General features: G+C 38.0%; 1 protein-coding gene across 3 annotated transcripts in view; it reads right to left on the bottom strand.

Annotated features, from left to right (window-relative positions):
• The window catches only part of LOC125912429 (guanylate-binding protein 1-like), a 182,199-nt gene that overhangs the window by 14,882 nt on the left and 143,274 nt on the right, over positions 1-24,043 (bottom strand). Inside the window, exon 1 of one of the 3 annotated variants that reach the window (XM_049616835.1) lies at positions 5,532-5,711. The exons of the other annotated variants lie outside the window; for them this stretch is intronic. The gene's annotated coding sequence lies outside the window, so the exon portion shown is untranslated. Of the gene's footprint in view, positions 1-5,531; positions 5,712-24,043 lie in introns of those variants that run through there. 3 annotated transcript variants of the gene reach the window in all.

Below are 24,043 nucleotides of genomic sequence, written 5' to 3'. Positions count from 1 at the left end.
CTGCTTGGCATTCTCTCTCTTCCTCTCTCTCTCTGCCTCTCCCCTGCTCACATGCACATATGCATGTGTGCATGCTCTCTCTCAATATAATAGAAAAACTTAAAAAAATTTAGAGTAAATGTTAAATGGAAAATAGAATAGAATTTAGAGGTATTTATTTTACATTCCGGTTATATGTAAAAATTCAATGTTGATTTATTTATTCATTAATTCTTACTATGAATACTTTTGTACATTATTTCATGCATGCCCTTTGAACAGTTCCCATAGATTTTAAATGTGTTTCTCCCCTGATAGATATGCTTGTTTTGCTAGAATGAGGGTCCACAGAACTTCTCAAATTGCCATTCCAAAAGTGAAACCAATATAACTTACTTTTGCAAATTTTATAAAAACATATGACCATCTGGAACACATGACCAGGGACCCTTCGAAAGCCTTGGCATGGGCTTTTATAAGCAAGGGGCCTTTAAACTTCATTAACTTCACAGTAAGTTAGCCTCCAGCTACATGGGGGTACAAGTGCACTACTGGAAATACTTACCATGGCTAAAAATCATGTTTATATATATGTGATAAGGGAACAAAAGACTATGAAATAAGGATTAAAAGGTCAGAAGTCAGAGGACCCTGGGAAGATGGCAGAGTAGGAGGATCCTAAGCTCACCTTGTCCCACCTAAATAACAGCCACACCAGTGTAATTAACCCAGAAAATGAACCAAAGACTGGCAGAACAGACTGTCTACGGTTAATCGTAGAGAGGAGGCCACATCAAAAACAGTAGCAAAGGTGAAGTCTGGTTGGAAACTAAGCTAATCTGCAAGACTAACTGCTTGTGGATACCCTAAGTACAGAGAAGGGAGAGGAGCAGACCCCACACTGGGCACTTGAGACATGGGGTACCTGCACATGTAGTGGGGAATTAAAGTCCCCATTACATTTGGCTTTGAAAATCAGAGGGCTTAAACTTTCAGGTTTTTACCATCAGTAGGGCTTAACATCTTAAGAAAAATATTAGAGAGCATGGAGGGTAATAGAAAACTGAGTCCCTACCCCTATAGATCCAGCAGAACAAACAATCCCACTGAGATACAGCATAGAAGCAGTAATTTGAGAGGCACCTCGGGTGTATGAGGAGATTTATTTACTAATCTCAGAATGTGTGCAGTAGGGGCAGGGATCTTTAGGAGACTTCTCCAAGAACTAAATAACTGGTAGGTGCCATTTCTCTCTCCTAACCCCAGATTAGCTACATGGACACCTGTGGGAACTAGCACGACCACACATCATCTAGTTTGCTAACACCATGTGCCCTGTTCTCCTGCAGATCCCCTCCATCCAACACACCCCACTCAAGAGAAGTTCCTTCAAAATGCTCTGGCCAGGTCTCGTCCTTCAAGCAGCACCAACAGTGGCCAGCACCACTCCACATTGACTGGGAGGGGGAAGAAAAGCACACACACCAATTTAACTGCAGGCTCAATGGTGGGCTGGGGCAGACATCCGATCAGACTGCTAGCTCTACCAACCAACCTCACAAGGGGCAGCACAAAGGAAGAGCCCTGTAGTTTGGGTTACCTGCAACCCTGAAAGACAGACTGGGATCAGACTGGGGTCTAACTGTAGGCTTTGTCCACCAATGAAAGCATCTAAGGGAACAATGCAGGAAGAGCACCATGCAGTTCAGTGTGACCACAGTTCTGGCAAATGGGTTGAGAGCAGGCATCTGGTTTGACCTAGCTACAAGCCCAAGGCTGCCCCAGACTGGCCCTGTAAGAGCACAGAGACCAAACCCTGCTCATAATAGGGAAAGAGGGCCATTTCAGACAATTCACTGAAGGCAAACATGGCTCAGCCACAAAAATAAACTAACACAACACACATACGAGACACCCCTGAAAGTGCCATGTTCTGGTGAAGGGGGGACATTGCACTAGAGGACACTATAAAACCTCTTCTTCATAAGGCCACTATTTTCAAGATCAGGAGACATAGCTAACTTTCCTAACACACAGAAACAAGTGCAGAATGTTATACAAAATGAAGAAACAGAGGAATATGTTCCAGATGAAAGAACAAGACAAAAATCACAGTACAAGAGCTAAATGAAATGGAGATAAGAAATATGCCTGACAGAGAATTCAAAGTAATGATCATAAAGATATTTACTGGACTTGAGAAAAGAGTGGAGGATCTCAGTGAGACAAACAAATGGAAAGATACTTTGTGCTCACTGATTGGGAGAATGAGTAGTGTTAAAATGTCCATACTACCTAAAGAAATCTACAGAGTTAATGCAATTTTTTTATTTTTTATTTTTTAAATATTTATTTTTGAGAGAGAGATAGAGTGAGAGCAGGGGAAGTGCAGAGAGAGAGGGAGACACAGAATATGAAGCAGGCTCCAGGCACCGAGCTGTCAGCACAGAGCCCGACTTGGGGTTTGAACTCACAGACCATGAGATCATGACCTGAGCTGGTCAGTCGCTCAACTGACTGAGACTTCCAGGCACCCCAGTGCAATTTCTATCAAAACACCAATAGCCTTTTTCATAGAAGTAGAACAAACAATCCTAAAATTTGTATGGAACTACAAATAGCCAAAGCAATTTTGAAAAAGAAGAACAAAACTGGAGGTATCACAATCTCAGAATTCAAGATATACAAAAAAGCTGTAGTAATCAAAACAGTATGGTACTGGCACAAAAAGAGACACATAGATCAATAGTATAGAATAGAGAGTCCAGAAATAAATTCATGCTTTTATGGTCAAATGACCTACAATAAAGGAAGTAAGAATATACAACAATAGGAAAAAGACAGTCTCTTCAACAAATGGTGTTGGAAAACTGGACAGCTCTATGCAAAATAATGAAATTGGACCATTTTCTTAGCCATATACAAAAATAAAATCAAAATGGATTAAAGACTTTAATATGAGACATGAAACCACAAAATTCCTAGGAGTAAACACAGGCAGTAATTTCTTTGACATCAGCTATAGAAACAGTTTTCTGGATATGTCTCCTGAGGCAAGTGAAACATAAGCAAAGATAAACTATTGAGACTCCATTAAAATAAGAAGCTTTTGCACAGAAAAGGAAACCATCAACAAAACAAAAAGACAATCTACTGAATTGGAGAAGATATTTGCAAATGATATATTTGATAAGGGGTTAATATCCAAAATCTATAAAGAACTTATACAACTCAACACCCAAAAACCAATAATCCAATTAAAAATGGGCAGAAGACGTGAATAGACATTTTTCCAAAGAAGACATACAGATGGTCAATAGACACATTAAAAGATGCTTGACATTACTACTCATCAGAGACATGCAAATCAAAATCACAATGAGTATCATCTTATACCTATCAGAATGTCCAAAATAAAAAACTCAAGAAAGTTGCCGAGGATGTGGAGAAAAGGATTCTGGCGAACTGCTGGGGGGTGGAATACAAACTGGTACAGTCACTCTGGAAAACAGTATGGAGGTTCCTCAAAAATAGAACTACCATGTGATCCAGTAATTGCACTACTGGGTATTTACCCAAATAAAACAAAAACAGTAATTTGAAAAGATATATGCATCCTTTTGTTTACTGCATCATTATTTACAATAGCCAAACTATGGAAGCAATCCAAACGTCCATCTATAGATGAATGGATAAAGAGGAAATGGTGTATATACACAATGTAATACTACTCAGCCATAAAAAAGAATGAGATCTTGCTATTTTCAACAACATGGGTGGATATAGAGGGTATAATCCTAACTGAAATAAGTCAGTTAGAGAAAGACAAATACCATATGATTTCACTCATATATGAAATTAATTTAAGGAACAAAGCAAACAAAGCAAAAAAGAGGGGAAAAAAATGCAGAAAAACCCCACCCAGACTCTTAAATATAGAAAAGAAATTGGAAGCTGCTGGAGGCAAGGTGGGTAGGGTTTGGGGTGAAACAGGTGAGGGGATTAAGAGTGTACTTATTGTGATGAGCACTGAGTAATGTATAGAATTGTTGAATCATTATACTGTACACCTGAAACTAAAAAAAAAAAAAAAAATCAGGAGGCAGATCAGGAGAGGTAAAGGGCAAGTTGTTCAAGGAAAATATTTGTATTTTCAGCATACATTTCTAGGTTTTCTGTTTTGTTCTGCTCTTCCATTTTGTAGAGAAGGAGAAGCAGGAAGAGGAGAATAGACAGTGGGGAAGAGGGATGAGAGATGAAGGGAAAATGAAACTGGAAAGGAGAGAGAGTTGTCAGGCAAGATAAATAAAGTTTGTGCCAAGCCAAGGAATTCAGGGCAGGAGTTTCCAGAAGGCAAGATTGGAACTGATTGAGAGCACAGAGAGGTCAAGGCAAACAAAGATGTAGCCCTTAGTGATGCATCACGGTAGATTCTTTAAAAAGGAAGCTTTCTAGTCAAATGGGCTCCAGATTCTACTTGTAAGGGGTAAGGAGTAAGTTGGCACTAAGTAATTGGATCTACTGAACCTGGACTATTTCTGAAGGAAGAAATACACTTTGAGACAAAGTTCAAGAGTGTGATTAAAAAGAATGATGTTTTCATAAATCTTCACCTTTAGCTCTGGGTTTCAGATTTTTCTTTCTCTGTCTTTAACAGTATCAGGTGGGGATACCTCAGTGGCTCAAGACTCTATCTTGGCTCAGCTCACGATCTCATGGTTTCGTGAGTTTGCGCACTGTGTTGGGCTCTTCACTGGCATCTCAGAGCCTACTTGGGATTCTCTCTCTCCTTCTCCCTGCCCCTCCCCTGTTCATGCACTCTCTCTCTCTCTCAAAATAAATAAACATTAAAAAATCAGTGTCGCGTGGCTGTTCACCACACCACACCTCATTTACTATTCTTTCCTTCTCATGAATATAACATATTTGCAGCCTTTCAGTTTCTTAGCTGCAGTCGGATCTGTACTGAGCAAGTTCTATCAAAGATAATGGGAATTTGTGTCCCCAGTCAACACAGACAAAGTCAGCAAAAAGAAAGACAATCCTAATGCACTTCAAACTTCATTTATCCCCATGTCTGCTGGTGCCTAATTTCACACAAGCACAGTAGTAACAGGTAGGAACATGCTACCATCTGATGACCCCAGTATTTCATTATCCGACCTAGTATCCCACAGCAGGCTCAACTGCAGCCCGTCTTGATGCTGATCACTTTTTTTTTTTTAATGTGTATTTATTTTTGAGAGAGAGTGCAGGGGGAGGGACAGAGACAGAGGGGGACAGAGGATCCAAAGCAGGCTCTGTGCTGACAGCAGAGAGCCCGATGTGGGGCTGAAACTAATGAATTGTGAGATCATGACCTGAGCTGAAGTCGGATGTTCAACCAGCTGAGGCACCCAGGTGCCCTTAGGCTGGTCACTTTTTAAGAAAACTGACCTTTATAAAATCCTTTCCCATCCCTGCCCCAACCTTGTCATGAGCCCCATTTCCTGGAACAGAGCTCCTTTAAAGCTGAAGAAAAAGCTGCTTTGATAATGAAGTGGAGATCTTACCTTTTATTTTTTCCTCTTCAGTTAGGTGGAGCGGTTTCTGTTACTTCTCCCTCTCTCACTGGATCATGGATCTTTTGTTTTACTTGTGTAATGTCATTGGACTTTCCAGATTTCCTTTAAAGACAAACTAGAAGCAAAGAAACCACTGTAACAGACTTTATCTGAAACTGAAAGCATTGGGACACAAAACAATTATTCAAAGACCATAAAAGGAATTTCTGGAGGCTGTGCTAGTGGGAGGGTATATGGGTTTAACACAATTTCTCAACCAGAACCTTCACATTTTTTTGAAAGAGATTTCAGAGAACGCTCGCTGATTTTAAAGAATGTCTATCAGATATGCAAATACAATGAAATGGAGCTCAGAGTTGGGGTTCAGGTTGAGAAACCTAGAATGAGGAAGCATCATGTGAATTTTTAGGTCTAATTTCCTCACGTGATGAACATACAGTGGACCTGGCTTTATACATACAGCAAGTGAGGAGAAGAATATGCCACACACACAGTCACAAACACCCAGCACCTGGCACTAATACCCAGTGCACAGTCAGGAAGGGGCTCCAAGAATTGCACACATGTTTGAGGCTCTATGCTGACTGCTTTATGTGGGTTTTATAACATATCATATGCTAAACATTTCCCCATGTTTTTATAGAAACAGGAACAGAAAAGTTGAATGTCTTAACCCAAATCACAGTAGTATATATAAGTAATCTGAACTGAATCATTCTTGATCCCAAACACTCTTGTGAAGCTACTTCACTACACTGCCTTTCTAGGCTTTCTGAGTGAATAGCAAAAGAAGTAATGGGTTTATTTCTTGATTGTTTGCAAAGAACTATGTGTGTTTCAAGTCTAATTCATTTTTGATTACAATAATGCAAAATAAGCAACAATGTCTTCATCTTACAGTGAAAACAAGGAGGCTTGAGGGAGGGTAAGTATGCCAGTCCATATCATTGAGCAAGTCACAGGGGTGGGAATCAAATTTTAAGCTCTTTTTACCTTTTGTTTTGTTTTGTTTTAGAGAATTCAAGCTGGGAGAGGGGCAGAGGGAGAGAGAAAGAGAAAAAGAGAATCCTAAGCAGGCTGTATGCTCAGCATGGAGGCCAAGATGGGGCTTGGTCTCACAATCTGGGATCATGACCTGAGCTGAAATCAAGAGTTGGATGCTCAACTGACTGAGCCACCCTGGTGCCCCTAAACTCATTTTACCTTTAAATTCTCTGCTTTTTCTCCTCTTTCACATTGCTTCTGAAAGGAAGGAATAGGGAAATGAGGAGAAAGGGAGAGATTGATTAGGTTTTCTGCTGATCCCAGATCTCTATACCCGGAAGCCAGTGTGAGAAACTTAACAAATAGAACTGAATACTCTCTTTTCTTTTTCCTTTTTGAAATTTGCTTTGAAAAATGAGTTAGCTTGGACTTTCTGTTGCTGGGACACACCCAGTTCCTTCCTGCCTTGATCCTTGAGGCACAACTTTACAGATCTGAAACTTTCTTACCCTTGATCTTGGTAAGATCCCTTTTTATTCTGTTGGTCTCCTGTGAATCCTTTGCAAATCTCCTTCACATCACCTTGATTTTTCCCCCTTATGATACCTGAAATTCAAATTCATAAAAGCAGTTAACTAATGTATTCACAGCACTTACAATAGGACTTGGCATAGAGTAGAAGTTCAATGGATATTATGTGACTAAGTATAAAATGACCCCAACTATGCAAGAAACCCCACACTTTTGCCAATTTGAATATGTAAACTTAAAAAAAATTTTTAAGTTTATTTATTTAGAGAGAGAGTGCAAGCGGGGTAGGGGCAGAGAGAGAGAGAAGGGAGAGAGAACCTCAAGCAGGCTCCAAGCTGTCAGTGCAGAGCCTGAACCCACAGGGCTCAAACCCATGAACTGTGAGATCATGACCTGAGATGAAACCAAGAGTTGGATGCTTAACTGACTGAGCCATTCAGGTGTCCAAATGAGTAGTTAATGTCTTTTTTCCATATGTCTATCCACTTTATCATGAAATGATGGAAGTTTGAATCAAGACTTGTGATATCCTTTGGTGCCATTCTTTAAGCTTTTACGGTGAGGGATTGGAGTCATTCTGTTGGGACTACTCAGGTCTGCATTTGTCTCTGACCTAATAAACAATATTCAAATTGTAAGAGTTGTTCAAACTATTATGAGATCCTAGCTAGTCTATTCCAGAACTAAAAGTTTGTATATATTGTTCAGTTAGTGAAATGTTTACAACAGTACAGATGTTACATATGACATGTAGTTTTCAAAGTGAGTGAAAAAAAAGAATCTTCAAAATTCGTTGAAGACTCCACAGAGCATAAAAAACCTTGAATTTACTTGAATTCAATGTAAGTAAAATATAAAAGTATTTACTAATGTCTTGAAGAAAACTTGACCATTATTTTGAAGGGATTGCTGCAATTATTACATTAAAAATTTTTAATTTAATTTAATTTATTTATTTTAAAAAATGTTTACTTATTTATTTATTTATTTTGAGAAACAGAGAGAGCGAGAGAGAGAGAGAGAGCGAGCAGGGGAGGGGCAAAGCAAGAAGAGAGAAAGAATTCCAACCAGGCACCACACTGGGAGCTCAGATCAGATGCAAGGCTTGAACTCACAAACCATGAGATCATGACCTGAGCCAAAATCAAGAGTTGGATGCTTAACCAAATGAGCCACCTGGGCACTCAATTTTTTTTATTTTAGAGAGAGAGTGGGAGATACAGCGTCAGCAGGGGACAGGGGCAGAGGGAGAGAGAGAATCCTAAGCAGCCTCCATGTTCAGCATGAAGCCTGACATGGGGCTTGATCCCATGACCCTGTGATCATGACCTGAGCTGAAATCAAGAGTCAGACACTCAATCGACTGAGTCAACCAGGAACACTGCAATTATAACATGCTTAAAGAAATTTTTTTAACGTTTATTCATTTTTGAGAGGCAGAGAGAGAGCACCACTGGGGGAGGGGCACAGAGAGAAAGGGAGACACAGGATCCAAAACAGGCTTCAGGCGCTGAGCTGTCAGCCCAGAGCCAGATGCAGGGCTAAAACTCATGGACCACAAGATCATGACCTGAGCTGAAGTCGGATGCTTACCTGACTGAACCACCCAGGTGCCCCTGCGATTATTATATTTTAAAATGAGGTTTGCTCTACTGAACATCATGATGAAAAATGATGTTCTTCCAATAATGAAAATGTCATGGGAATCATCAAACTATTTGCTAGACTTAAGCCACTTTTGCATGGCTACTTGGAAAAATGCTAAAATTAAAAACAACAACAACAACAACAAAATATCATATCTGTGTCCCAGATTATAATGAATTAGTCAAAATATAAGGAAAACATAAAGTCAAGTGTTAAGTAGAGTCCAAATGTTACTCCATTACTATACGTTTTCCATGATTTCAACAAATACTGATCAATTGGCAATATTGTGTATTTAAGTTATTACAGAAAACCATGAGAAAGTTGTGGGTTTTTTCCAATTGCAATAACTTATCTGTACCTTTAAATTTTTTTTAATTTTTTTTTTTTTTTTTTTTTTTTTCAGAGAGCAAGAGACAGAGTGCAAGCAGGGAGGAGCAGAGAGAGGGACAAAGAATCTGAAGCAGGCTCCGGGCTCTGAGCTGTCAGCACAGAGCCCGATGCAGGGTTCAAACTCACAAACCATGAGATCATGACCTCATCTGGAGTTGGACCCTTAACCGACTGAGCCACCCAAGCACCCCTTCTTATCGGTGACTTTATTCAACAATGTGAAATATGGTCTGGGTGATTGTAACTTGCCATGGGACAGTATTTGTGGACATTACTGTGAGTTTGTCATATGCCAATGCAGCCATACAAAAAACAAAGACAAAGGGCTGCATGCACTCTTTTTTAAAAAAAGATTTTATTTTTAAGTAATTTTTCACCCAATATGGGGCTCAAACTCACAACCCTGAGACCAAAAGTCACATGCATGGCTAACTGAGCCAGCCAGGCACGCTTAGGGCTGCGTGCACTTTTTATAAACATTAATAAGTAGAATGTGCTGTCCCCATAGGAGCTCATTACCTTTTTCATCAGATGATATGCTGACCTTCTAGTACCTGAAGTTATCAAACCTTTAAGTATCTTTCCAGTTATATTTTCTCTTTGGGTTAGTCTGGTTTTGTAGAAGGAGTATTTTAGGCACACGGTTGAAAAGCTAAAGTGGGATGCTTGGGGCGCCTGGGTGGCTCAGTCGGTTAAGCGGCCGACTTCGGCTCAGGTCGTGATCTCGTGGTCTGTGAGTTCGAGCCATGCGTCAGGCTCTGTGCTGACAGCTCAGAGCCTGGAGCCTGTTTCAGATTCTGTGTCTCCCTCTCTCTGACCCTCCCCTGTTCATGCTCTGTCTCTCTCTGTCTCAAAAATAAATAAACGTTAAAAAAATTTTTTTTTAAGTGGGATGCCTGCTTTTGTTTATGACAAGGAAAATCTAGAATGGATGGTGGAGGAGGGAGATGATGAACATCAACTATGACCTGTGACAAGTTGTAGGAGTTAAAGTCTGTGGCATATACCAAGTCATGTGTATTAAGTCCTTTATAGAATTGTAGCTACTCACCAATTTGAAGATACAATGATGGATTGCATTTAATATAGGGCACAGTGATCAGAATGATGCAAGGGGTGGACCATTTTAGATGTTTCTGGTGCGCTAACTTGAATCCTCTCAATCTCACTTCCAATTCCAGCTCTGGCTGTAGTGGACAGTTCAGAGAAGGCCTGAACTCATCTCAGGTGGTTAGCATCTTGCTTTAGTAATGTAAAAGCCGTGTTCTCACAAGAGATTACAGGGGCTATAGGATTGGGGTTTCTTCCCTATAACTTCCCTCTCCTGGCCTCTCTGAAACATGCTGGTCATGCTCCTTCCCTAGGGCCTTTGCACTTGCTGTTTCCCCTGCAACTTATGCTGTTTCCCTAGATATCCAATGACCTTCTCCCTTACAGTTTTCGATCCTCACTGAAATGTCACTTCATCGGTGCTGTTTCTGATCCCTTATATAAAATTGCTCTTCTTCAAATTGCCAGCACTTGTTCTCCCCTATTCCTGCTTCACTTTCCTGCATAGAAACTGTCATCTGATATTCTGGATAGTTTATGTTTTTATTGCCTACTAAAATGTTACTTCCACGAAGGCAGAGATTTCTGTTTCTTTTTGACTTTTGAATCCCTCAAAAACAATGCATGACACATGATAGGCCTTTAGTAAGTATTCGTGATTAAGTGGATCAAATTGGGAAAGTGAACATGTTGGTTAAAGGTTATGTTCTTTTTGGAGACTTTTGAGACATACTATAAAATTTGCTTCTGGAAATGTTTGCACTCTCCTACTCTCCAAGTGCATATAAAAGCACCTGTACTTTCACATCGTCCTGAACAGGTGGAATCATGCTGTTTAAAATCTGACCTACGCTGAGAGGTAGAAAATACTGTGCTGTTTTAATAGACAATTTTGTATTAATACTGGGGAACCTGGGTGGCTCAGTTGATTGAGCATCCAACTTTGACTCAAGTCATGATCTCACAGCTTGTGAGTTCCAGCCCGGTGTTGGGTTCCATGCTGACAGCTCAGAGCCTGGAGCCTGCATCAGATTCTGTGTCTCCCCCTCTCTCTCTGTCCCTCCCCTTCTTGCATGCTCTCTCTCTCAGAATAAATACACGTGAAAAAAAAAACTTATTACTATTGAAAAAGAACATATATTTATATAATTATTTTTATCACATTGTTATCTCACAGTATATAAGCTTTGTTGAGGCATTGAAGCTTAAGTTCATATTATAATAAGTAAAATGCATCTGGTGCCTGCTGTATGGTAGACATTGTGCTAATTCCTTACAGGTGTTACTAACTAAATTGAATTTACCCTCAGTACATGCTTATGAGGTAGACATTATTATCTGCATTTTACAGACCAGTTAATACAGGTTAAAGATATTTTTTATTTTATTTATTTATTTACTTATTTTAAAAATCAGTTAAGATAAGGAAACAAATATGTATTTATACTGTCTTATAATTACATAATTTACTAGTTTTCTTTCTCTTTTTATATGCATGCATTTATTATCTGGGTTCACTTTCAGTCTGAAGAATTTCTTTTACTATTTCTCATGAGATGGGTCTGCTAGCAAAAAATTCTGTTTTGGGGTACCTGGGTGGCTCAGTCAGTTAAGCATCCAACTTCAGCTTAGGTCATGATCTCATATTTTGTGGGTTTGAGCCTTGTATGGCTTGTGGGCTTTCTACTATCAGCATAGAGCCTGCTTCAGATCCTCTGTCTCCCTCTCTGTCTCTGACCCTCCCCACTCCAAAATAAATAAACATGTAAAAAAAAATTCTCAGTTTTTATATATCTGGAATTCTTTATTTTAATTTTTTATTTGTACACGTGAAACTAATATTATACCATATGTTAACTAACTGGAATTTAAAGATGTTTTTAAATGGCAGTTCACTGGGCCACAAGACTGACAGTTGAGATTTCCTTGAATGATAAGTCAGTGTATTAAAAGGGGAAGGTCAAATTAAGTTCATTCATGGCTCTGTACCTGCAAAAGTGGACTAGAAGACTCTGGTGATGTATGTCTCTCCCATATCCGCGCTAAATATGACAGTCTGATTAGTTCTTTTATAAATTAAAAGTCTGGTTCTTCTCTACTTTTTCTTATTAGTAAGGAATTTCTTGTCTCAGTTAAAGACAACTTGAACCTATTTTTACTGAACACATGTCGGTTGAAAATGAAAGCAGGAACAGGCTCTTAGTTTCTCAGAAACAGGCCAGATGTTAAGAAAAAGCTCCTTCCTGTGTAGTAAAATGAGTTGTGTACCGTTTTTGTGCATTTTTTTTTTATTTTAATGTCAGACTTGAGAATTTTTCGAGGGACTTCTTCTTTTATTTATTTTTTTTATTTTATTTATTTTTTTAACGTTTATTTATTTTTGAGACAGAGAGAGACAGAGCATGAACAGGGGAGGGGCAGAGAGAGAGGGAGACACAGAATCAGAAGCAGGCTCCAGACTCTGAGCCATCAGCCCAGAGCCCGACGCGGGGCTCGAACTCACGGACCGTGAGATCGTGACCTGGGCTGAAGTCGGACGTCTAACCGACTGAGCCACCCAGGCGCCCCGGGATTTCTTCTTTTAAACACTGGGTATGAAGAAGCTGTATTTCCTTGCTTTCCAGTGCACTTGGAGTTGTGGTCTCTAGAATACTTACTCTAAAAGATACACCTCAAATTAATTTGCACGATAGAATTATTACATTAAAAATTTATGTATATATGCTTAATGGTTTCAATTGTTATCCAGAATTACAGGTCTGAAATGTTTTTATATTAGCTGCTTTTCACATGGAGAATTCCATGCAGAACATTTTAGGGTACTCAACAGCAGGAATTCATTTATTCAGTTGGGGTCCCTGAGTCTCATATACAATAGGAGGCAAGACCAGCAAGTTAGAAAAACAACTTGCAGTGTGTGTGTGTAGGGGGGTAGGGGTGGAGAGAGAGAGAGAGAGAGAAAGCGAGAGAGAGAGAGCATATGTACTTCCCATTCTTCTCTCACTCCACCCCTTAACAACCACCATTCTACTTTCTGTGCTTATGAGTTTGACTACCTTAGATACCTCATATAAATGAAATAATAAAGTATTTGTCTTTTGTAACTTATTATTTCTCTTAATGCTTTCATAGTTAGTCCTTGCTGTGGCATGTGACAGATTTCATTTTTAAGACTGAGTAACATTCCATTCTATATGTACACAACATTTTCTTTATCCACTCATCTGTCTATAAGGACATATGGGTTGTTTCTACCTCTTGATTATTGTGAATAATGTTGTAATAAATGTGGGTATGCAAATATCTCTTCAAGATCTTGCTTTCAGTGCTTTTAGATATAGATACTCAGTAGTAAAATTTCTGGACCATATAGTAACTCTATTTTTTATTTTTCTGAGGGGCCATCTTACAGTTTTCCATAGCAACTGCATCATTTTTTATTTCCACTCACATTACACAGGAATTCCAATTTCTCCATATTCTCACCAATATTTGCTATTTTCTATTTTTTTTGATAGTGGTCATCCTAATATATGTGAGATAATATCTCATATTTTTTATTTGCATTTCTCTAATGATTAGTGATATTGAACACCTTCTCATATGCTTTTTGGTTATTTGTCTATTCTTTGATGAAATGTCTATTCAATTCCTTTGATCATTTTTTTAGACTGAGTTGTTTTTTGTTGCTGTGAATTGTAGGTCTTTACATATTCTGGATATTTGTTCCCTATCAGATATATGATTTTCAGACATTTTCTCCCATTCTGTAGGTTGCTTTTTCACTCTGATGGTTGTTTTCTTTAATGCACAAGAGTTTTAAAGTTTGATGTAGTTCTGCTTGTCTGTTTTCGCTTTTGTTTCCGTGCTTTGGTGTAATTTCCAAGAAATCATTGCCAAATCCAACGTCATGAAGGTTTACCCTATGTTTTCTTGTAAAAGTCTTATATTTTATGTTTAGTACTCTAATATACTTTGAATTAATTTTTATATGTTTTAAGAATCTGAATTCATTCTTTTATATGTGGATGTTCAGTTTTTCTAACACCATTTATTGAAGATACTGCTCTCTCCCCATTGTGTGGTCTCAATAAGCTTGTTAAAGATCATTTGAGCACATATGTGAGGGTTTATTTCTGAACTGTCTATTTGGCTATCTTTATGCCAGTACCTGACTGTTTTTATTACCTGTAGCTTTGTAATATGTTTTGAAGTCAGGAAGTGTGAGGCTTCCAACTTTATTCTTCTTTTTCAAGACTGATGGGACTATCCAGAGTCCCTTGAAAGTCTATATGAATTTTAGGATGCGTTTTATGTTTCTGCAAAAAAATGTTACTGGGATTTTAATAGGAATTGCATTGAATCTGTAGATTGTGTAGCATAGAATGAACATTTTAACAATATTAAGTCCTGTAATCTGGAAACATGGGATGTCTTTTCATGTATTTGTGTCTTCTTTAATTTCTTTCAGCCAAATTTTATAGCTTTCAGCATATAAGTCTTTTGCCTTCTTGGTTTAATTTTATTAATTTTTAAACTATTTATATTTATATTTAATAATTTATATTACATGTACATACATTTAATATGTCTATTTATATATTTAATATGTATACTTATGCTTCAAAAAGTTATTTTAAAAGATTCAGGAATAAATCTAACAAAATGTACAAAGAGTATATGCTCTGAAATATAAAATATTACCGAAAGATTTTAAAAGACTAACAAATTGTGGGACGTGTAATGATGAATTGGAGAGATATTTTTTGAGTGTCATTTATTCACATATTTATCTATAGATTTGCTACAATTCTTAGTTTCATACACGTAAGGAAAATTGATTCATGACAACTATAGCAAAACGATAGTCTTCTCAATAAATGCTGCTAAGTCTATGTTACGTACGTGTGAAAAAAAACTTGATTCTTACCTTCTGACATTATAAAAGTTGATTCTATGTGGATTGTAAATCCCAATGTAAAGCATAAAGTGTTTAGAAGAAAGTCAAAGACATTATTTTGATGTCCGTCAGTTCAGAAAATAGGATAAACATGGAAGACAAAATAATAAAATGTTTAGAATAAGTCAAAGATTATTTTCATGTCCTTTGGTTCAGGAAATAGGATAAATAAATCAATAACTTGCAAACAAATAATTGATAAATTTAACTATATTAATATTAAAAAGTCATGTTCATTCAAAGACACCACTAAGAGAAATAAAAAGCAAACTAAAATAGTAACAGAAAAATTTATAGGATATAGGGTATATAAAGCAGTCTCCAAATCAAGAAGGAAAAAAAAAGGACAGACAACCCATTAAAAATATAGGTAAGAATATTGAATAGGAAGATATGCAAAAGGCAATAGCCATGAAATAAAGAAAAGATTTAAAGAAAAAATTAAACCTGAAATTATAACTATTTACTTACCAGAATGACAAAATTTTATAACTCTAGCATTACTAACTATGATGAGAACACAGAATACTGGGAATTTTACACATTACTTATGACTGTATAAATTTGGACAATCACATTGAAAAACTGATATTGTCTACCATAAAATGAGCACATACTTTATGACCAAATAATTTCACTCCTGGTTATATGAAGAAATATTGTTACTGAATCTAACAATGTGTATGAATTTAAAAATATACTGTTGAGCAAAAGAAGCCAAAATGAGGTGAATCATCTATATAATTCAATTTATATAAAGACAAAAATGAGACAATAGCAATCTATGTTGTTAGAATTTTTTTTTTAATATATGAAATTTATTGTCAAATTGGTTTCCATACAACACCCAGTGCTCATCCCAAAAGGTGCCCTCCTCAATACCCATCACCCACCCTCCCCTCCCTCCCACCCCCCATCAACCCTCAGTTTGTTATGTTGTTAGAATTTAGATAAAAGTTTCTGTGTTAGTAATCTGTTATTGCATAACAAAGTTCTCCCAAATTTAGCAGCTTGCAATAACAATATTTATAATCTCAAAGCTTCTGTAGGTCACAGTAATCTGGCTATGGTTTAGCTGCATCCTCTGCTTCAGTGTCTCCTACAGTCTGTAATTACAGTGTTGACTGGGGATGGGAGTCATCTCAAGGCACAACTGGAAAAGGATCCACTTCGCAAGATCATTGATGTGGTTTTTGGCAGGGTTCATTTCATTATGAGTTGCTAGACTAAAGGCCTCAACTCCTTGAAGGTTGTTGTCTGAAGGCCATCTTTAATTCATTACCACTGGGCCTCTCTACCATGGTAACTTGCTTCATCCATGGGAGTAGGCCAAGAAAGAGAAAATGAGAGAGGTGGGAGGAGGGAGAGAGAATAAAAAGAGAATGGGGCAGAGAGAAAGCGAGAGGTAACAAGAGAAAGTGCTATCAAGATGGAAATCAATCTTTTGTTACTTAGTCATGGAAGTTACATCTCATGTTTAGGATAATCTATTCATTAGAAGCAATTCACCAGGTTCAGCTCACACTCAAGGCAGAGGCACTGCACAAGAGTGTGAATAATATGAGGCAGGAACATTGAAAGCCAGGGTCAGAAATTGCTTTCTATAGTTTCTTTGTGGGAAAAGGGAGGGATGGAAATTTGGAAAGTGCTATGACTAAGCTTCTGGGTGTATTTGTAAAATCCTAGTCCTTGACTTACATAATTGTACAAAGATATGTCTACTTTTTGAAAATTATCCATAATATTATAATTTGGTTATTATTCCTTATGTATGTGAAATTTTGATTAATTTTTTTAAACAACGAAAAACCTAGGACTGGATTAGATCTAGGAGAGTAAGACTGAACATAGTTGGCAAGTTCAGAGCTTAGTATGGTATCCTAGGTGAGTGGTGATATGGACATGTATCAGTGGATGAGAAATAGCGATTCTGTCTGACTCTAGATATGTGTCATATTTAGAGATCACAGGAGTTCCTGTTGGGCTGAATTCGAGGCCTGACAGAAAAATAGGAATCAAAGATGGATTAAAGTAGTCATTCATAATTCACCGAGCTGGAGAAGACTGGAAGGATTACATTTAGGACCACAGAAAACAACCAAAAGTTTTAGTCTGGATATGTTAGGCTTACAATAATTACAGGACAAGATAAGGGGATGTCAAATAGGGAATTGAGTTTATGCGCTTGAAACACATACGTAAAGTTAGAGCTGGAAATATAAATTCATGGATTATTTTTATTGATTTACTCCAGCCATGGAAATGGAGGACCAGATTAAAGAAAAAGAAGGTTTCAAACAGAAGAGCCACGCTATTTGGCGATTGAGAAGCAGAGTGATTCCAGAAAGAAAACTTAATAAGACAGTCTGGTGAAATAGAGAAAAACAGAGTATATAATAGAAAAGAAGCCATAAAATTGATCATTTGATGAAGCAACATAGAGGAAGTCTTGAGAGGAGCGGAGAGGAGCTTTGTTCTTACTGTTTGTTGTTTTGTGTTCTTTGGGTGGAGAGGATTAAGGGGCTTAAGAAAGAGAATGGAGGCACTTGGGTGACTCAGTTGGTTAAGTAACTGATTTCGACTGAGGTCATGATCTTGCGGTTCATGGGTTTGAGCCCTGCCTGGGGCTCTGTGCTGACAGCTCAGAGCCTGGAACCTGCTTCAGATTCTGTGTCTCCCTCTCTCTCTGCCCTTCCCCCACTCACACTCTGTCTGTCTCTCTCAAAAATAAATAAACATTAAAATTTGAAAAAAAAGAAAGAAAGAGAATGAATGATTTGGAAGTCAAAATGAGGAGTAAGAAGGGCATCTAATCTACTTCATTTCCAGCTCTTGTCAAATTAGGAAATGTGGAGAAAAAAACACAAGAGAGCTGCTGGCACACTGAGTATGCAAACCTATACAGCTACTCATCAGCTTCACAAATTCTCTATGCAGTATTTCACTATCTTCTTAGTGGCTTTATAAATACCCAATTCATAATGATTTGTGAAAATTAAAGGAGATAATCTGTATAAAAGTCTTTTCACATCATTATGGTCATTATTAGCACTTAAAAATTAGTACCTCGAGGGGTGCCTGGGTGGCTCAGTCGGTTAAGCATCCGACTTCAGTTCAGGTCATGATCTCACACTCCATGAGTTTGAGCCCCGCGTCAGGCTCTGTGTTGCCAGCTCAGAGCCTGGAGCCTCCTTCAGATTCTGTGTCTCCCTCTCTCTGTGCCCCTCCCCTGCTCATGCTCTGTGTCTCTCTGTCTCAAAAATAAATAAAAACATTAAGAAAAATTAAAAAAATAAATAAATAAAAATTAGTACCTCTTTTGGGGCACCTGGGTGGTTCAGTTGGTTGAGCATCTGACTTCAGCTCAGGTCATGACCCCATGGTTTGTGGGTTCAAGCCCTGCATCAGGCTATCAGAGTGGAGCCTGCTTCAGATCCTCTGTCTCCCTCTCTCCATCTCCTCTGCTGTTATTTTAATCAGCAATTAAATAACAAAGGCATTTTTCTCAACTTGGTATTTAAATATATGCTCCTTCTGGTTAAGTTTTCAGGATACAAAATTTATAATAATGTATAAATTTATGTGTTATTATTACTTCTTTGCTTAATTTCTCTCTTCATAATTCATACCCTCTTGTAAAATGTCTAATGAGGATTAAAATACATAGAATGATCTTACTGTGGAGCTTTACTTCTCTGTGAAATAAAAATGAGTTACATAAATATTACTAGACCCATGGCTTTATAGGCACCATATTCTAACCAAATGACTTATCTGGCTTTGTCCAATGTTCATACTGCGTGATCAGTGTAGGGGCACGGGATGGTGAACACTTTAAATGTTGCAATCATCCTATTGGAATTTTATCCTAATACAATGTTGGGTGATCAGTCTGGATTCAGTCAGGAAAACAGAGCCACCATCAAGCATTACAGAGAGAATATGTTTTATGTAGGAATTACGTGAATGAGGACTAACTTTAAGGACAAAGGGATGCTGGGGTCTGAAAGTCTGGAAAGAGGAGAATTGGGGGAGGATAAAGTTATAATTACTAACCACTCAAGCCTGAAGCATTGGTGAGGGTAAAGAGCTGTAGTTTGTGGAGAAGTCTGAATAGCTGAGCCTCTGGTGTCAATGTGATCCTGGACAGGTCTGCCGAAACATCCTATCTGACTACCACTGTGTATGAGGCCACAACTGCTGAGAATAACTGCATTGTCTCCATTTGCATCTTCCAAATATCCTTTGATACTTTCATCTAGAATATATAAGGACTAGACAGTATTCCAAAGAAGATGTATAAATGCTAATGCACACAAAAATATGCTCAAAATCATTACTCAAGGGGGAAATGTAAATCAAAATCACCATGAGACACCATTTCACACCCACAAAGATTGGTGTGAACAAAATGACAGCTAATAAAAAGTGCTGTCAAGGATGGAGAAATCAGAACCCCCCTACACTGCTGGTGGGGATGTAAAATGGTACAGCCACTTTGGAAAACAGTTTGGTAGTTTCTCAAAAGTTTAAACATAAGAGTTACCATATGACCCAGCAATTCTGCCCCCAAGTATATACCCTTAAGAAATGAAGCCAGTCACAAGACCTTTTAAATTCTATTAATATGAAATGTCCAAAGAAGGTAAATCCATAGAGACTGAAAGCAGATTAATTTGTTACCTAGGGTCTGGGGATTGAGCAGAAATACTGCTAATGCATACTGGGTTTCTTTTTTGAGTGATGAAAATTTCTATAATTATAGTGATGGTTGCAACAACTCTATGCATATGCTAAAAACCATTGAGTTGTACCTTGTGAGTTTGTGAATTATGTTTATGTGATTTATATCCCAATAAAGTTGTTATATTTTTAAAAAGAAGGTTATGGGGTTGCCTGGCTGGCTCAGTCAGTAGAACATGTAACTCTTGATCTTGGGGTTGTGAGTTTGAGCCCCATTCTGGGTGGAGAGATTACTTTTTTTTTTTTTAAATTTTTTTTTCAACGTTTTCTTTTTTATTTATTTTTGGGACAGAGAGAGACAGAGCATGAACGGGGGAGGGTCAGAGAGAGGGAGACACAGAATCGGAAACAGGCTCCAGGCTCCGAGCCATCAGCCCAGAGCCTGACGCGGGGCTCGAACCCACGGACCGCGAGATCGTGACCTGGCTGAAGTCGGACGCTTAACCGACTGCGCCACCCAGGCGCCCCGAGAGATTACTTTTTAAAAAACTAAAAAGAAAAAAAGGTTATATAGCCTGCAATCATGTATACTGCTACGTCTTTGCACTTCAGCTCCTCTTGGTTCCATTTTCCTGTGTCATATAACATTAAATTGGCTATGGAATTTTTGGCTATTGCTAAGGACAGTTGAGGTTAAGATACATTTAGTTTAGGTCTAGTGGGATATGTATATATTTTGGTTTACAATTACTCTCATAAATAGTTAATTCTTTTCTACCTGTCACAGTGTAGTAATAACGGCTTGCAGGAATTTTCCTACTGCTGATTATGCATCATGATGAAAAGGTGTCAGTACAGAGGCCACATATGAGATCACATCTTAAGGGCTCCAGCACCAGTGTATGTGAGTAGTGGATACAAAACATGATTTGTAGTGAAAAGCACCAAAGCCATTCTCTGCAAACATTTTCCAATCATGAGTTACGTAGCTTTTTAAGTGAGGAATTCAGTTCTTCAGTTCCTATGGTATTTGTCTTTCTCTGACTGGCTTATTTTGCTTAGCATTATACTCTACCTCCATTCATGTTGTTGCAAATGACAAGATGCCATTATTTTTTATGGCTGAATAATATTGCATTGTATGTCTATACCACCTCTTCTTTATCCTTTCATCTCTAGATGGACACATGTGCTCCTTCAGTTTGGCTATTGTAAATAAGGCTGCAGGAAACATAGGGGTACATATATCCTTTTGAGTTAGTGTTTTTGTATTCTTTGGGTAAATACCTAGCAGTGTGATTACTGGACCATATGGTAGTTCTAATTTTAATTTTTTGAGGAATCTCCATACTGTCTTCCACAGTGGCTGCACCAGTTTGCATTCCCGCCAACAGTGCAAGAGGGTTTCTTTTTCTCCACATCTTTGCAAGCACTTGCTGTTTCTTGAATTTTTGACTTTAGCCATTCTGACAGCTGTGAGGTGATATTGCATTGTGATTGTGATTTGTATTTCTCTGATAGTGAGTGATGTTTAGCATCTTTTCATGTGTCTGTTTGCCATCTGTAGGTCTTTTTTTTTTTTTTTTTTTTTTGAGAAATGTCTGCTTATGTCTTCTGCCCACTTTTTAATTGGATTATTTGTTTCTTTGGGTGTTGAGTTGTATCAGTTCTTTATGTATTTTGGATACTAACCCTTTATCAGATATGTCTTTTGCAAATATCTTCTCCCATCAGTAGGTTGTCATAGTTTTCTTGGTTGTTTTCTTTGCTGTGCGGAAGCTTCTTATTTTGATAAAGTCCCAATAGTTTATTTTTGCATTTTTTTCCCTTGCCTCAGGACTCATTATCTAGAAAAATGTTACAGCTGGTGTTAGAGAAATTACTGTCTGTGCTCTCTTCTAGGATTTTTATGGTTTCAGGTCTCACATTTAGGTCTTAATCCATTTTGAATTTATTTTTGTGTAAATTTAAAAAAGTGGTCCAGCTTCATTCTTTTGCATGTAGCTTTCCAATTTTCCCAACACTATTTGTTGAAGAGACTTGTTCCTATTGCATATTCTTGCCTCCTTTGTCCAAGATGAATTGACCATATAATGGTGGTTTATTTCTGGACTCTATTCTGTTCCATTGATCTATATGTCTATTTTTGTGCCAGTACTATACTGTTTTGATTACTACAGCTCTGCGAAATAACCTGAAATCTGGAACTGTGATACTCCAGCTTTGTTTTTCTTTTTTTTTTTCAAGATTGTTTTGGCTATTTGGGGTCTTTCGTGGTTCCATACAAATTAGGAATTGTTTGTTCTAGTTCTGTGAGAAATGTTATTGGTATCTTGATAGGGATTGAATTAAATGTGTAGACTGCTTTGGGTAGTATAGACATTTTAACAATATATGTTCTTCCAATCCATGAGCATGGAATGTATTTCCATTTCCATTTGTTTGTGTTGTCTTCAATTTCTTTCAACAATGTTTTATAGTTTTCAGAATATAGGTCCTTCACTTCTTTGGTTAAATTTATTCCAAGGTATTTAATTACTTTTGATCCAACTGTAAAATGGGATTTTTGAGACTGCAATTTTTCAAAGGCCAAGTTCTTCCTCGGGTCAGTTCTCAGTGTAGGTTATAGTTATCATTAGCATGATATACTAAATGTTAAATGCCATTAGAATCACTATGTTATTTGTATATCCAGTCCAGGGGCACATGTTTCAATGATTCCGTTATCCTCTCAATTCATTCATAGCTTGTAAGTATCTTTACCAACAACCTGAAGCCAGCATAGGTTGACCTCCAACCCCCTGCTCTTGTCTTCTATTTTAGTGTCCATCTTTAATGATGTTAAAGAAACATGTATGATACCCTTGTCTTTAGTCAGAGACATTACCATTCATTTGATATAAACAAGGCTGCATCCAGACTTGCTACTTTATAGGTTTCCTGATTAGCTAAAATATGGATTGGTTACGATTAATAGCATGCTTATATCATTAACTGTAACTAGTGCTGGCTAAGGCCAGTCCCCCATGTAGTAGATTTGATTATTCAACATGCATTCACTCTTCCCACTGCACTATTTATGATGAGCTTTACCGTGGGACTTTCTTTGCAAATTAAACATGGGCAGAAGAGACAGTGTGTCACTCCTGGGCAGAGTTTTTAAAAGATATTATAGATTCACACCAGCCCTGTTGTGCACTATTTGCACTCCACAATGGGGACAGCAGGCTCCCAGAAAGAACTGCCCCTTCAAGTCACAAGTAAAAAGGATACAAGAAATAATGTTGAACCTAACCCTGGAGGATAACTTATACAGCTAATTTGAGTTACCTGAACAAGAAATATTTTATTTATTTATTTATGTATTTATTTATGTATTTATTTATTTATTTATGCCTATTTCTGAGAGAGAGAGAGAGAGAGAGAGAGAGAGAGAGAGAATGAGTGGGGGAGGGGCAGAGAGAGAGAGGGGGTTACTGAGGATCCAAAGCAGGCTCTGCTCTGATAGTAGCAAGCCTGATGCAGGGTTTGAACCCACAAAGTATAAGATCATGATCTGAGTTGAAGGGGGATGCTCAACCAACCGAGCCATGCAGGCATCCCAAGAAATGTTTGTTTTTATAAATTGTTCACATTTTTGGCATTATGTTATGTCATATTTTGCAGTAAAAGCTGCAATTCCTGCCATTCCCCCAATCTAGATACAGCTTCCCCACTGTTGTAATCATGCTATGTGACTAATTTCTCATTCCTGCTTTCTTTGCCTTGCCAAAATTCTGGGACATCATGGGGAATGTACATAATAAGGTAGGTTGGATGCACAAGGAGTAAACTTGGTGCTGTGTATTGACAAAGAAGAAATTGTCAGTAGATGACAACCAAAAAGATGTCTAGAAAAGTTCTAATTGCTAGGTATGAGGAGTATGTCTTTGAATGAATCATGGCTGTTGTGTACACAATAATGCCATTCTTTTTTTTTTTAACATTTTACTTATTTTTGAGAGAGAGAGAGAGAGAGAGAGAGCACAAGTGGGAGAGGGGCAGAGAGAGAGGGAGACACAGAATCCAAAGCAGGCTCCAGGCTCCCAGCTGTCAGCAGAGAACCCGATGCGGGGCTCAAAGCCATGAACCGTGAGATCATGACCTGAGCTGAAGTCAGATGCTTAACTGACTGAGCCACCCAGCCGCCCCCACAATAATGCTGTTCTAGTTGATCATTCCTTGTGCCATGATTTGGCATAGGGGTTATATT

Source organism: Panthera uncia (genome assembly GCF_023721935.1).
Source record: "Panthera uncia isolate 11264 chromosome C1 unlocalized genomic scaffold, Puncia_PCG_1.0 HiC_scaffold_4, whole genome shotgun sequence".
In the NCBI taxonomy this organism is placed as follows: Eukaryota; Metazoa; Chordata; class Mammalia; order Carnivora; family Felidae; genus Panthera; species Panthera uncia.
The sequence above is the reverse complement of the archived record's forward strand: the minus strand, read 5'-3'. Positions and strand labels throughout refer to the sequence as shown.